The sequence below is a fragment of the Rhincodon typus genome, chromosome 4 (genome assembly GCF_021869965.1).
Source record: "Rhincodon typus isolate 14 chromosome 4, sRhiTyp1.1, whole genome shotgun sequence".
Lineage (NCBI taxonomy): Eukaryota > Metazoa > Chordata > Chondrichthyes > Orectolobiformes > Rhincodontidae > Rhincodon > Rhincodon typus.
The window spans coordinates 114,059,149-114,072,739 of NC_063335.1; the positions used below are offsets into that span (position 1 = coordinate 114,059,149).

The 13,591-nt window shown below is 46.7% G+C and overlaps 1 protein-coding gene across 2 annotated transcripts in view; it reads right to left on the minus strand.

Annotated features, from left to right (window-relative positions):
- Positions 1 to 13,591, minus strand: part of LOC109919584 (arf-GAP with GTPase, ANK repeat and PH domain-containing protein 3-like) — a 531,088-nt gene that overhangs the window by 140,278 nt on the left and 377,219 nt on the right. The gene's annotated exons all lie outside the window — the stretch shown is intronic.

Below are 13,591 nucleotides of genomic sequence, written 5' to 3' on the forward strand. Positions count from 1 at the left end.
GTGTGTGTGTGTGTGTGTGTGTGTGTGTGTGTGTGTGTGTGTGTGTGAGAGAGAGAGGAAGGTAGAGTAGGAGAATGGACAGGTGAAGGGGGCTGGTTGGGTGAGGGAAGGTGGGAAAGAAGGTGAGTGAGCGAGAGAGGAAAGTCGGGTGAGAAGAAGAAGCTTGGAGAGGGAGACAGTGTGGGTGAGGGATGTAGAATGACCAAGAGAGGGAGTGTTAGTGAGAGAGGGCAGACGACAAGTGTAATTGGATAAGCAAGAACAGCAGAATCATACAGGACAGAAAAGGCCCTTCAGCCCACTGAGTATGAACTGCCAAAAGCACAGTATACTACTCTAGCCCTGCTTTCCTGACTAGGCCCACAGCCTTGAATAATATGACTAATCCGGCTGACTTCTTTTCTCTCTTGCACCCAGGGGAACAGTGATCAGCAGCAGAAGCCCTGGCTGATTTCCCCCCATCTGTCTCTCTCTCTCTCTCTCAAACTCAGGGGATCACTGGTCAGTAATCAGGAAGAAGATTGGTGAACAATTCTGGTCAGTGTTCTCACACTACACTGGCTACTGCAACTGGTCACTGGATCAACACTCAAGTACAACACTTCACAATAAAATATCTCACTCCTCATCTGAAGGATTCTTCAGCACTGACTTGTCTTTGAGTGGCCAGAACACTGCAATAAATCATTTGCTTTAAGTAATTCAAAAAGTATTAGGAAGCTCATCATGCATGCAATAAAATATAAAATAATAATTTATTGTCTATTAATTTCCATTTCTGTAGAACCACTGCTAATGACGATGAGGATTTAATGCTGTTTTTATAACCTCAACAGCACATTTAGATACATGAAAATGATGCAGTCATATGGAGACACAGCATTTAGAACAGGCAAGTACTCCAACTTCAGTATCCAGCAAGGAGATTCAAAATAACACAACCTCATGGGCTAAACAGTGATGAACACAGAGCAACCCAGGGGCAGTAAATGGACAATTCACAGATTACACAGACTGGGCATCCTGCACAACACAGGTCAAAATGTATGAAGGAGTAAAGAAAGCAGTGACTGATTACAAATTGCACATTACATGGCTGGGAAAAGAACAGAGGGCACCGTTGGAGCAAAGACGTATAGAATACAAACAGCTGGCACCAACTCAGTAATGCACACTGCAGAGGTCCATGGAGATAACCAAGACAAAACACAGAGTGACACTGAGCTCCCCCACATTAAACCCAGAGGACACATGGAAGCCAAGAAAACAGGAGCAGGAGTAGGCCATTCAGCCCTTTGAGCCTTCTCTGCCATTCGATATGATGATGGATGATCATCCAGCTCACTCCCCTGTTTCTGCTTTCTCCCCCGTACCCTTTGATCCCTTTTGCCCTAGGAACTATATCGAACTCCTTCTTAAGAACATTAAATGTTTTGGGCTTAACCATTTTCTGTGACAGAGAATTCCACAGGCTCACCACTCTCTGGGTGAAGATATTTCTCCTCATCTCAGTCCTAAGTGGCCTACCCAGTATCCTGAGGCTGTGACCCGGGTTCTGGCTTACCTGGGTCATTGGGAACATCCTTCCTACATTTACCCTGTCTAATCCTGCTGGAAATTTACAGGTTTATAATAAGCCACCCCCACCCCTCCGCCTCATTCTTCTAAACTCCTGTGCATATAGTGCTAACCAATCCAGTCTCAAACATCATTCCCACCACAGAACATAGAACAGTACAGCACAGGAACAGGCCCTTCAGCCCACCTTTTCTGTGCTGACCATGCTGGCAACCTAAACTAATCCCATCTGCTTGCCTCCGTTCGGAGGAGGGGTCACTGGACCCGAAACATTAACTCTTGATTTTTTTTCACAGATGCTGCCAGACCTGCTGAGCTTTTCCTGCAACTCCTGTTTTCGTTCCTGATTTAAAGCATCCGCAGTTCTTTTGGTTTCTATCTGCCTGCCCTTGGTCCATATCCCTCTATGTACTGGAGATAGTAGGAACTGCAGATGCTGGAGAATCCGAGACAACAAGGTGCAGGGCTGGATGAACACAACAGGCCAAGCAGCATCATAGGAGCAGAGAGGCTGACGTTTCGGGCCTAGACCCTTCATCAGGGTACCCTCTATGTACTGTCTGTTCATGCATCTGTCTAAAGGCCTCTAAAATGTTCCAAGTACCTGCCATCATCTGTGTAAAAAAACCTTCCTTGTATATCTTCTTTAAACATCCCCCCTCACCTTAAACCTGTCCCCCAGTTCTGTATAAGACATTTCATTGGTTCAATTTCTTTGTTGAGACTTTGTAGTGATTGATAGAACTGAGTGGCTTGCTAGGCCATTTCAGAGGGTAGCTGAGAGTCAACCACATTGCTGTGGGTCTGGAGTCACATGAAAAATATGTAATCACTACTGTAGAATGGTTCAATGGCCATCAATAGATTCTCAGAGTGACTGACAAACACACACACACACACACACACACACACACACACACGTAACACCAGATGCAGGCACATAAGAGTCACAGTGATCTGGAGACACTTGCTCAGTGGTATCACAGAACTCAAAGAATGCTTAATCTAAAGAGAAAGTGACATGAAATACCAGAAGGCATGTGTTCTCCAGAACTTGTCACATCCCTAGTCAAGCTGTTTTGTCCAGCTATAACATTGCCATCTACCTAACATTGTGGAAAATCGCCCAGTTATGTTCTGTGCACAAAAAAACAGGACTAATCCAAACACAGAAATGTAGAAGCTAGGAGCAGGAGTAGGCCATTTGACCCCCTCAAGCCTGTTCCACCATTCAATATGATCATGGCTGATCATCTAGCTCAACGATCTAATCTCACCCTCCCCCACTTCCCTTGATCCATTTAGCCACAACAGCTATATCTACTTCCTTCTTGCAAACACATATATTTTGACTGGTCAAACCAGCCAATTACTGCCCCATCAGTCTACTCTCGATCATCAGTAAAGTGATGGAAGGTGTCAGTAACAGTGCTATCAAGCAGCACCTGTTCAGAAGTAACCTGCTCAGTGACGCCCAGTTTGGGTTCCGTCAGGGCCACTCAGCTCCTGATCTCATTACAGCCTTGGTTCAAACATGGACAAAAGAGCTGAATTCCAGAGGTGAGGTGAGAGTGACAGCCCCGACATCAAGGCTGTATTCAACTGAGCGTAGCATCAAGGAGCCCTAGCAAAACTCGAATCAATGGGAACACTCTCCACTGGTCGTGGTGTTGGACTTGAATCCACAGCTTCCTAATTCAGAATGAGAATTTTGCTCTGAAGCCGAATAGACAATCATCACATTTGTACAATTGCTAAGTGCAGTCAGCTGGTCATTATGACAGAAATTAATAAATGATTTGTAAATTGTATTTTAAACTTTAATGCAATTATTTTTCTCGCTGTGAGTCCTACTTCACCAAGTATAGCAATAATCTTGGATAATTAACTCTCTCCTAGAATCATCAAGTCATTACTGCACAGTGGGAGGCCTTTCAGCCCATCAAGTCCATGTCAACCTTACACAGTGCAGTCAAGACAGTCTCACTTCTCCCTCAATCCCCAAAGCCCTGCAAGTTTGTAGCCATCAAGCCTTATCGATCCCTTTGTCAAATCATAAATCATCTCCACCCTCATAGGCAGGTAGTTGGAGGGCATTACTGCCTTGCTCACATTACACTCCCCAATGTCCTGACCAAAACCTTCAATCTGTGACCCCTAGATCATTTACCATCAGCTGATAGGAACAGTTTTGCTTTATTTACCTTCTCTAGACCGATCATAATCTTGTAGACCACGACCAATACTCCCCTGGATCTCCTTGGCTCCAAGGAGAAGAACATCAGCTTATTAACTAAATTCAATCATCCCTGGATCAATTCTGGTGAAATGCTCTCTACATCCCCTTGAGGGCTGCAAGATTTTTCCTAAAGCATGGTAACAATAACTGGGTACAATACTCCAGCTACAACCTTTTCTTAAAATATTCATTCCTAGGATGTGGGCATCGCTCTTCGGTCCAGCATTTATTACACCATCCCTAATTGCCCCTTAAGAAGGTGGTGGTGAACTGCCTTCTTGAACCACTGCAGTCCATGTGATGTAGGTAGACCCACAATGCCCTTAGGGAGGGAATTCCAGGATTTTGACCCAGCGACAGTGAAGGAATGGCAATATATTTCCAAGTCAGGATGGTGAGTGGCTTGGAGGGGAACATCCAGGGGGTTGATGGTCCTATGTATTTGCTGCCCTTGTCCTTCTAGATGGAAGTGGGCATGTGTTTGGAAAGTGCTATCTAAGGATCTCTGGTGAATTTCTGCACTGTACCTTGTGGATAGTGCACACTGCTGCTACTGAGCGTCAACGGTGGAGGAAGTGGATGTGTGGGTGGGGTATAGATCAAGTGGGCTGCTTTGTCCTGGATGGTGTCAAGCTTCTTGGGTGTTGTTGGAGCTGTACCATCAAGGCAAGTGGGGAGTATTCCATCACACTCCTGACTTGTGCCTTGTAGATGGTGGACAGGCTTTAGGGAGTCAGGAGATTTATTACTCATTGAGGTATTCCTAGCCTCTGGCCTGCTCTTGTAGCCACTGTGTTTATACCTGTGATAGGGAAATGCTGCAGTCCACTGAGAAAAAAAGCCAGTGACAACTACAGAGATAAAGGAAAGCACAAAACTAAAAGAACCAGCTTAGAAAAATGCAAAAACCCCACACATTTTGCTGAATGGGAAAGATGCAAAGACCAGGAAAAGGACCACAAAGCATATTATAAGAGCTACTAAAATGATTATGAAAGGAAACTTACCAGGGACATCAAAATCAATGAGAAGGCAAGTCATTGTTACATGAAGGGAAAGTGGATGGTGAGCAGCAATGTTGGCCCACTAACGACTGTAAGTGTGGATACTCTCATTAACAATGGGGAAATGTTAGACATGTTGAATAATTACCTTGTCTCAACATTTACAGTAGAAATGGAGATTGGCTTGACAGAAGTTGTGGGTAAATTAATAATGGATCGGGGACAGGGACTGAATAAAATTAACATAACAATGGTTGAGTCAGTAGTCAGGAAAGCAAATGCAATGTTGGCATTTATTTTGAGAGGACTTGAACATAAAAGCAGGAATGTACGACTGAGGCTTTATAAGTCTCTGGTCAGGTTACATTTGGAGTATTGTGTGCAGTTTTGGGCCCCATGTCTCAGGAAGGATGTACTGGCCCTGGAGCGGGTTCAGATGAGGTTCACGAGAATGGTCCCAGGAATGAAAAGCTGAACAATTGAGGAATGTTTGAGGACTCTGGGACAATACTCATTGGAGTTTAGAAGGATGAGGGGAGATCTAATTGAAACTTACAGAATACTGAATGGCCTGGTCAGAGTGGATGTTGGGAAGATGCTTCCACTGGCAGGAGAAACTAGGACCCAAGGGCACAGCCTTAGAGTAAAGGGAAGACCTTTTAGAATGGAGATAAGGAGAAACCTCTTCAGCCAGAGAGTGGTGAATCTATGGAATTCACTGCCACAGAAGGCTGTGGAGGCCAGGTCATTGAGTACATTTAAGATTGAGATAGATAAGGTTCTTGATTATCAAGGGGATCAAGGGTTACGGGGAGAAAGTGGGAGAAGGGGGTTGAGGAACTTATCAGCCATGATTGAATGGTGGAGCAGGCTCAATGGGCCGAATGGCCTAATTTCTGCTCCTATGTCTTATGGTCTTATGGTCCTATAAGTTAAACATCAGTAATGAGGAAATTAATGGAATTAAAGAGTGATAAATGCCCATGGGTTGACAGTTTCCATGTTAAAGGAAGTAGGGGAGCACATTGTAGATGCCCTAACTATAAACGTTCAGAGTCCCCCACATACAGGAGTCACCCCTCTGGATTGGAAAATTACACATGTGCCCTCTGCTTTTTAAGAAGGGTGGAAGAGGAAAACCAGGGAATGACAGACCAGTTTGCCAAACAACCGTGGTGGGGAAATTGTTGGAATCTATAATCAAGGATGTATAACTGAACACATTGAAAATTTTCACTTAATCAGGAAGAGCCAGCACGGATTCATGACAGGTAGGTCATGCCTAACTGATTTTTTTGAAGAGATGGCCTAGGTGATGGACAGAGGAATGTCTATGGGTGTTGTTTATAAAGACTTCCAGAAGGCTGTCAAGCTGGGAACTTGGTTGAATGGTAGGCGACAGAAAGTAGGGATAATAGGTAGATACTCAAATTGGCAGGATGTGACCTATGATATCCAACACAGATCTTTGTTAGAGCCTCAATTATTACATTATTTGTTAATAACTTGGATAATGGCACAAAAAGTCACATATCCAAATTTGCTGATGACACAAAGTTAGGCAGCATTGTTTACAGTATTGATGATAGTATACAATTACAAAGGGACACTGATCGACGAGATGAATTGGCAAAACGCTGACAGATGGAGTTCAATGCAAGGAAGTGTGAGGTTATCCATTTTGGAATGAAAAAGCATAGATCAGGGTACTTTGTAGATGGCATGAGGTTAAATGCTGCGGATGCTCAAAGAGACTTGGGGCTTCAGGCGTATAGATCTTTCCTTCCACCCCTCCCACCCCAGTTATATTCTCTTCCACCCTCTTCAATCGGGCAGAAGATACAGAAGTTTGAAAACATGTATCAACAGTTTCAAGAACAGCTTCTTCCCCGTTGTTATCAGACTCATATTAGAGTTAATCTTTCTCTGCACTTACTCTTCAGCTGTAACACTGTATTCTGCATTCTGTTCTATTACCCTGATGTTCTTATGTAAGGTATTATTGTCCCCACCTCCCTAACCTGTCCTTCCTCCCACCTATCCCCTCCTCCCACCTCAAGCCCCATTCCCATCTCCTACATATTAGCTTCATCCTGCCCCTTGACCTGTCCGTCCTCCCTGGACTGACCTATCCCCTCTCTAACTCCCCACCTACACTCACATTTACTGGCTCCACCCCTCTTTGACCTGTCTGTCTCTTCTCCGCCTATCTTCTCCTTTATCCATCTTCTATCTGCCTTCTCCTCTCTCCCTATTTATTTCAGAATCCCCTCCCCCTCCCCCATTTCTGAAGAAGCGATAGGCCCGAAACATCAGCCTTCCTGCTCCTCTGATGCTGCTTGGCCTGCTGTGTTCATCCAGCCCTACACCTTGGTATCTCAGATTCTCCAGCATCTGCAATTCCTACTATCTCTGAAACAATTTTAACCCGACTGCGAAGCCTCTTCTAAGGATGCCTACCTCGAAGAAGTTACTCACTCTCGCCCACTGCAACTCTCTTGTAATCTTTTCGGCCCTGAAACTGCTTGACGACGTCCTGAAGCAAACCAGGTACATTACCTTTCTTAGTACCTGCCTACGGAACCGGATCATCCCCAATGGATCACAGTCTACATTTAGGCCTTCCCCATTTGGCCCCAACCGCGACAACTGTTACATTCAGAACATTGAGATCCTTCAAAAATGTTTCTCCCTGCGACTCCTCAAACACGCACTTGCAGCAATGAGCCGGCATCTCCTGGTACTACAATCAAGCCTACCCCAGCTCACAGCCTCCCTCTCCCAGGCCTGCAAAGGACCTCTCCTGTTTTTCATTCTTCGCAGGATCTACAACCTGGACTCACAATTCTACTTGGCTTTATTGGACACTAAAAACCGTAAGTACACTAAACTTACTGGTGTCTGCCACCCAACACAGGCCTCCTCCACCCCCCAAAACCCCAACCCTACCCAGGACCTTCCCCACAATGTGCCCGCCGCCATTGGCCACGTGGCCACTTTCGGAGCACCCACGGAGGACGTCACATCCTCTGCCGCCGGGTACACCACTTCCGGAACAGCGAACGCTATCGACACCGCTGCTGATGCCGCCACCTCCGTTTCCGAGGCCAACACCACAGACATCAAAGACGCACCTGCTGACACCGTTGCTGATGCCGCAGCCAACATCCAGGACTTACCGACCGACTCCACTCCTCCCACCACCGACACCAACGCCGCTCCGCCCATCGCCAACGCCGACATCGCTCAGCCCACCGCCAACGCCGCACGGCACACCGCCAACGTCATTCTGCCCACCACCAACATCGCTCCGCCCACCACCTCCACAGCCAGCAGCTCCAGAGGAGACAATAGCACCCAGCCCTGCCAAGTCTTCACCATCCCCCCAGACGTCCCCCTTACTGAGGGCGAACAGTCAGTCCTCAGTAAAGGGCTCATCTTTATCACCCTCCACCCTAACATCAACGAATACCGCTCACGCTTGGACGTTGAACAGTTTTTCCGCCACCTCCGCCTCCGCGCTTACTTCTTCAAACGTGAGCCTAACCCTCCCTCTACTGACCCCTTCTCCCGCCTCCAACACACCCCCTCCTCCTGGACACCACCCCAAGGCCTCCTACCCTCCCTCGACCTCTTCATCTCCAACTGCCGTCGAGACATCAATCGCCTCAACCTGTCCACCCCTCTACCCCTCTAACCCACTCCAACCTCCCCCACAGAACATGCAGCCCTCCGCTCCAATCCCAACCTCACCATAAAACCCACGGACAAGGGGGGCGCAGTTGTAGTATGATACACTGACCTCTACATCACCGAGGCCAGACGCCAGCTCTCTGACACCTCCTCCTACCGCCCCCTTAATCATGACCCCACCCCCGACCACCAAAACATCATCAACCTCATCACTTCAGGTGACCTCCCACCCACAGCCTCCAACCTCATTGTTCGCCAATCCCGCACCACCCGTTTCTATCTCCTTCCCAAAATCCACAAACCTAACTGCCCTGGTCGACCCATTGTCTCCGCCTGCCCCTGCCCCACCGAATTTATCTCTACTTATCTCGACTCCATTTTCTCCCCCTTGGTCCAGCAACTCCCCACCTCCGTCCATGACACCACCCACACCCTCCACCTCCTCCAAAACTTCCGATTCCCTGGTCCCCAACACCTCATCTTTACCGTGGACGTCCAGTCCCTATACACCTGCATTCCCCATACAGATAGCCTAAAGGCCCTCCGCTTCTTCCTGTCCTGCAGGCCTGATCAGTCCCCCTCCACTGCCACCCTCATCCGCTTAGCCGAACTCATCCTCATCCTCAACAACTTCTCTTTCAATTCCTCCCACTTCCTACAGTCAAAGGGGGTGGCCATGGGTACCCGCATGGGCCCAAGCTATGCCTGCCTCTTTGTAGGTCACGTGGAACAATCCCTCTTCCATAGCTACACTGGCCCTAAACCCCACCTCTTCCTCCATTACATCAATAACTGTATTGGCGCTGCCTCGTGCTCCCACAAGGTGCTCGAACAGTTCATCCACTTCACCAACACTTTCCACCCCAACCTTATGTTCACCTGGACCATCTCTGATGCCTCTCTCTCCTTCCTGGACCTCTCTGTTTCCATCTCTGGCAACCACCTAGAAACCGATATCCATTTCAAGCCCACCGACTCCCACAGCTACCTAGAATACACCTCCTCCCACCCACCTTCCTGCAAAAATGCCATCCCTCATTCCCAATTCCTTCGTCTCCACTGCATCTGCTCCCAGGATGAGGCATTCCACTCTCATACATCTCAGATGTCCTCGTTTTTCAAGGATCGCAACTTCCCCACCTCAGTGGTCGAGAACGCCCTCGACCGTGTCTCCTGCATTTCCCACAACTCATCCCTCACACCCCCTCACCGCAATAACAACCAAAACAGAATCCCCCTCGTCCTCACGTACCACCCCACCAACCTCCGGATCCAACACATCATCCTCCGACACTTCTGCCATCTGAAATGCGACCCCACCACCAAAGACATTTTTCCCTCCCCACCCTTATCAGCTTTCCGGAGGGACCACTCTCTCCGGGACTCCCTTGTCCGCTCCACACTCCCCTCCAGCCCCACCACACCCGGCACTTTTCCCTGCAACCGCAGGAAGTGCTACACCTGCCCCCTACACCTCCCCCATCACCCCCATCCTAGGCCCCAAGAAGACCTTCCACATCAAGCAGATCTTCACCTGCACATCTGCTAATGTGGTATACTGTATCCGCTGTTCCCGTTGTGGCCTCCTCTACATTGGGGAAACCAAGCAGAGGCTTGGGGACCGCTTTGCGGAACACCTACGCTCGGCTCTCAACAAACAACTGCACCTCCCAGTCGCGAACCATTTCAACTCCCCCTCCCCACTCCTTAGACGACATGTCCATCCTGGGCCTCCTGCAGTGCGATAACGATGCCACCCGAAGGTTGCAGGAACAGCAACTCATATTCCGCTTGGGAACCCTGCAGCCCAATGGTATCACTTCAATGGTGGACTTCACAACCTTCAAAATCTCCCCTCCCCCTACCGCATCCCAAAATCAGCTCAGCTTGTCCCCACCTCCCTAACTTGTCCTTCCTCCTACCTATCCCCTCCTCCCACCTCAAGTCCCACCCCCATCTCCTACCTACTAGCCTCATCCCGCCCCCTTGACCTGTCTGTCCTCCCTGGACTGTCCTATCCCCTCCCTAACTCCCCACCTACACTCACCTTTACTGGCTCCACCCCCGCCTCTTTGACCTGTCAGTCTCCTCTCCACCTATCTTCTCCTTTATCCATCTTCTATCCGCCTCTCCCTCTCTCCCTATTTATTTCAGAATCCCCTCTCCTCCCCCATTTCTGAAGAAGCGATAGGCCCAAAACGTCAGCTTTCCTGCTCCTCTGATGCTGCTTGGCCTGCTGTGTTCATCCAACTCTACACCTTGTTATCTAAGGTATTATTTGCCTGGATAGTACACAAAACAATACTTTTCACTGTATCTTGGTACATGTGACAATAATAAATCAAATCAAATCAAATCAACTCAAAATGCCACCAACGGGTGCATAAGATAATCAAGGAAGCTAATGGATAGCTGGCTTTTATAACCAGAGGACTGGAGTATTGGGATGCACACGTTATGCTGCAGTTATACAAAACCCTGGTTAGGCCCCACTTACAGTACTGTGGACAGATCTGGGCACCACACCTTAGGAAGGATATATTGGCCTCAGAGGGAGTACAATGTAGGTTAGCAAGAATGATACCTAGACTTCAGGGGTTAAGTTATGATGAGCGATTATACATATTAGGCCTATTTTCTCTAGAATTTAGAAGGTTAAGGGGCGATCGGATTGAAGTTTTCAAGGTATTAACTGGAAATGACAGGGAAGATAAAAATAAACTATTTCCATTGGTTAGAGATTCTAGACGAGAGGGCAGTGTGTAAAAATTAGGGCCGGACCATTCAGGAGAGATGTTAAGAAGCATTTCTACACATAAGGGGAGGTAGAAGTTTAGAACTCGTGCCCACAAAGGGTTGTTGATGCTGGATCAGTTAGTTTTAAATCTGAGACAATTTTTTCGTTAAGAAAAGTTATTAAAAGGCAAATATGTGAAGTTAGGCCAATTATCAACCATGATCTCATTGAATGATGGAGTTTGCTCGAGAGGTTGAATAGCCTACTCCTGTTCCTATATTACTATGTATGGCTAGTCCAGTTCAGTTTCTGGTCAACAGCAATGCCAAGGATGTTGGTATTAGGGGATTCAGTGACGGTGATGCCTTAGAATGTCAAGGAGTGATGGTTAGATTCTGTCTTGCTAGAGATGGTCATGGCCTGCATTTGTGTGGTGTGAATATTACTTTCCATTCATCAGCTGCAATCTGGATATTGTCTGGGTCTTCCTGCATTTGGGGACAGACAGTTTCAGTATCTGAGGAGTTGCAAAATGTGCTGAACATTGTGCAATCATCAGCAAACATCTCCACTTCTGACATTATGACTGATGGAAGGTCATTGATGAAGCAGCTGAAAATGGTTGGGCCTCGGACACTATCCTGAGGAACTCTTGCAGAGATGTCTGGAGCTGAGATGACTGACCTCCAATAACCAAAGCCATTTTCTGATATGCAGATATGACTTCAACCAGCAGAGAGTTTTGTCCCTGATTCCCATTGACTCCAGTTTTGTTAGGGCTCCTTGATATCACAGTGAAACAAATGTGGGTTTGATTTCCAAGACTGTCACTCTCACCTCACCTCTTGAACTCAGCTCTTTTGTCCATGTTTGAACCAAGTCAGTAATGGGGCCAGAAGTTAAGTGGATGAACCCAAACTGAGTATCAGTGAGCAAATTATTGCTGAGCAATTTAGTTATATTAGTTATTGACAACTTCCATCACTTTACTGATGATCGAGAGGAGACTGTTAACACAGAAAATATGAGCAGTAACAGGCCATTCGGCCCTTCAAGCCTGCTCTGCTATTCAATACGATCATGACTGATCATTCAAATCAGTGCCTGGTCCTGCTTTTCCCTTGTACAGTTTAATTGCTTTAGCCTCAAGAACTATATCTAACTTCTTTTTGAAAACATTCAATGTTTTGGCTCTGACCACTTTCTGTGGCAGAGAATTCCACAAGCTCACCACTCTCTGGGTGAAGAAATCACAGTCATCAGGAACATCCCAGTCATTGGGAACATCCTTCCTATGTTTACCCCATCTAGTTCTGTTAAAATCTTTAGGTTTCTATGAGATGCCCTTCCATTCCTCGAGAACTAAGTGAATATAGTCCTAATGGATCCAGTTTCTCTTCATACATTGGTCCTGGCATCACAGTAACCAGTCTGGTAAACCATCACTGCACTCCCTCTGTAGCTAGAACAACATATAGAGTTAACAGTCAGAATCTTTTTCCCAGTGTTGAAATATCTAATACTAGGGAGTGAGAGAGCGCAAGTCAAAGATGTGAGGGCAAATTTTGTACACAGACAGTGGCAGGAATCTGGAATGCGCTGCCAGGACTGGTGGTGGAGGCAGATACAATGAAGCATTTAAGGGGTTTTTAGATAAGTACATGAATATCCAAGGAATGGAGAGATATGGACCAAGAGCAAACATCAGAAATTATTTTCATTCAGCACTATGTTTGGCACAAAATCGTGGTTGAAGGGCCTATTCCTGTGCTGTACTGTTTTATGTTCTATCCTTTCTCAGATACGGAGACCAAAACTACGCACAATATTCCAGGTGTGGTCTCACCTGTACAATTTCAGCAAGACATCACTGCTCCTTTACTTGAACCCTCTCACTATGAAGTCTAAAATACCATTTGCCTTCTTCATTGCCTGCTGCACCTTAGAGACTGGTGTACAAAGACACCTGGTTCTTGCAGTACCTCTCCCTTTCTCAGTCTATACAATTCAGATAATAATCTGCCTTCTTGTTTTTGCTACTAAAGTGGGTAATGTCACATTTATCCATATTATACCTCATCTGCCATGTATTTACCCATTCACTCAGCCTGACCAAATCACACTGAACTATCTCTACATCCTCCTCACAGCTCACCCTCCCAACCAGCTTTGTGTCTTCTGCAAACTTGGAGATATTATTTTTACTTTGCACATCCAAATCATCTAAATTGTGAACAGCTGGGGTCCAAGCATTGGTCTCTATGATTTCTGACTAGTCACTTCCTGCCACTTGGAAAAAGATATGTTTGGTCATACACTTTGTTTCCTGTCTGCCAACCG